Genomic DNA, 3,096 nt, shown 5'->3' with positions numbered 1-3,096 from the left:
CTTTGTATACCTTCTCTTGAAGTTGTCTTTTGCGATGACACTATTCTTTGCAATTGCTAAATCAATCAATCCTATTCAATATTCAAAACAATGAAAGATAGTTAGAACAAATCCAGATTTCTATTCCATTATGAAACAAACACTGCATTCTGAGGCCAAAAATGTCTTAATTGTTCCCATCTCCCTTCCAGTCTATAGCAAGGGGGTTTTTCCAAATTCTCTTCAGTATAAATGAAGGATGTAACCTACAAGGTAGATGAATCCCAGACCTCGTCGAATTTCCGCATTCAGGTTAAGATGTGAAGAATTTTTTCATAGGCTGGGAAGTGTGTTGGTAATTAGTTTTTTTTTTTTGGGAAATCCAATGGAAGAATTGGAGGGCCAAAATCCTCCCCAACACATTTTATACTAAAGAGTCAAACAATGTGAGATTGTTGTGGTGCATAGTGGATTCGATCGAGGACTCTTCAAATCATCATGATTCCTAGGCTATGATCTGATTTGCAAAATAAATTATGAACAATGGTGATTTATAAAACTTCCCCATTGAATGCTTTATGTGTGAAATGATGTCGACAATCTTCTCCATCAAATTAACTCATTGGGTGATGTCAGGTGATTTGATATGCCATATGATCAATACTTATATGATTTCTCTTAAATAAAATCCAACGTGATTAGAGGGTTTAATTATGTAAATCCCTAATTGAGTTATCTAATATGTACAAGAATTTGAACACATCAAACCTAGCTACTTAAATTTTGTTACTTATTTGTTATCTTATTCAATATTCTTGTATTTTTTTTTTGAATATTATTTTATTTATTATGTCCCTGGGACATATATGATCCATCAGGTTGCATTAACTTGATCGTATAGTCTTTTATTTATTTTTAGTATAAAGTTCAACTTACGTACACAATTTTTATTAATTTTTGATTTAAAAAAATTATTTTCTGAAATGTTATTGGCTAGCTAAGAGAGAAAACAATCTTCACAATTTGATCCCTACATGGTGTTATCCTCCACAATATCCCAAGGCTTAGAAAGGAGATCGAAGGAGGTAACCTCAGACCACTTAGGGTTTAGCAGCTAGCCCTGCCAAACCAGAGAGGGCTCTCTCTATGAGATCACAACCAATGATGACTGGAGTGGAAAAAATATATTAGGCTAGATATGTTCAGCTCTAGGGTTTTGAAAATTTTAGGGTTTTGCTGGATCAGGAGTGAAAATCAGGGAACTAGGTCGAAAGATAAAAGGTTTTAGCTGCAAGAGATATAAAGGAGCAGGGTAGGTATGCCTTTGTGATACTTTGGGGTTTTTTCAATGTAGTGTAGGGTGGAAAAGAAAAGATCAAAATGAGCATGGAAAGCATGAATTCATTTATCAGAAGATAAGTGACATAAACATGAAGTTCCTAACAAAACAAAGCTTAAAACTAAGAATTCTGTTTAAAACCTCTTAGGAAAATCACTGAAAAGCATAGACATGGAAAGAAGATGGATTTATCATTCATATAAAACTATAACAGAGAGAAAACATTATCAAAAACTCACAACACAAGAATTCCTGAATAATAGCTGCAACTGTCCTTTGATTTTCTGCAAAAGTGATGAAGTACAAGCTCCAAGAGTTCTACTCACTGATGTCCAACCCTTTCTCTAACTGAAAACTAGATACATATAGACCAAATAACCATTTCCCCTCTCTCAGGGTCGAATCCTTCAATTTAGGAACTGATTAAATGAAATGCTCAACAAATCCTAATGTCTAGGGAGGTTAAAACAAATCCTGCTTTTAAACTTTGACTAAACTGCTCCTCATAAACGAGGCCTAAAATTACATGAATATTACTCTAACAAGCTTATTTACCTCCTATACACCATGAAAACTCGAGTAATTACACCATGAAAACTCGAAACTAGTTGATAGAACTGAGAAACAAGAGTTCCAAGAAAAAATGTAGCGAATTTCTTTAAAAATGCAGCGTGCGATGCAATAAAGTCAGCAAACGTGATATTTTATATATTGCAGTTTTTGAAGTTTTGGGTCCAACCCATCGGTAAAACGCTATGAAACATGGTTAAGGCCTCTCTCTCTATTGCGATTTTGATATACAACGACCCTGATCAATGGCCCAGATTCAATCAGCCTGAATCAACAGTCCCAGATCAACAGTTAATAAATCCTCTTGGATGGTCAAAACCAGTTCATTTTTACGCTCCTGGTCACTGTTTTTCATGTAATTTCCTCCATTCACAGAGTGCCAAATTATCCATTTCGCCTCCGCTCAGAGGACAACGAGGACATTTTTTACGCATATCCATTTTGTCTCCGCTCAAACAGAATGAAGAAAAACAGGGACAACAACGCAGATCATCAACCAACAGGACTAACAGTAATGTCTATTCGAGGCTCAATTACTACCAAAATGCCCAGAACAACACTAGAAACTCAACTGACTGATATTATTAGCAGTATTGATCTATTTTTATAATTTTTGTAACAAATCTTGAATTCTGTTTCAAGATATTTATTTTGTAAATAATTGTATAAATACTTCAGATTTCGAAGTATTGTGGTTGGATGTTTGTGAATCATAGCTTGGAGCTAGTGTACATTTTACAGTAATATAACAGGTAGTTGCAGTTATTATCTTGGGATTCTTGTGGTATGTTTCTATGACAGTGTTTTCTCTGATATTTCTTTTTCCTACCATCTCTATGCTTTCTTATGATCATCTCATGAGTTTTAAACAAAATTCATAAGTTATATGCTCTGTTTTGATGAGATTTTCATGCTAGTGTTCTTTCTTCTTGATGAATGAATTCATGGTTACATGATCATTCTGACCCTTTACCTTTTCATCTCTGCACCACCACGAAAAACTATTTCTGTCACTAATCATTCCTATCTTGCGCCATTATATCTCTGCAATTGATCATTAAAAACCTTAGCCTGGTTCCTAGATCTATGAGCTCAATCCAGCAAACTCTAAAATAAAACACTCCTGAGCTTAGTATCTAGCCTAACATATGATTCCCTCTCCAGTCACTTCATTGGTTGTGAGAATCTTGAGAGAGCCCTCTCTGATT

This window comes from Pinus tabuliformis, chromosome 8, assembly GCF_031772625.1.
Source record: "Pinus tabuliformis cultivar Carrire ecotype Pingquan chromosome 8, CPIR1, whole genome shotgun sequence".
In the NCBI taxonomy this organism is placed as follows: domain Eukaryota; kingdom Viridiplantae; phylum Streptophyta; class Pinopsida; order Pinales; family Pinaceae; genus Pinus; species Pinus tabuliformis.
Note: the sequence above shows the minus strand (reverse complement) of the source record.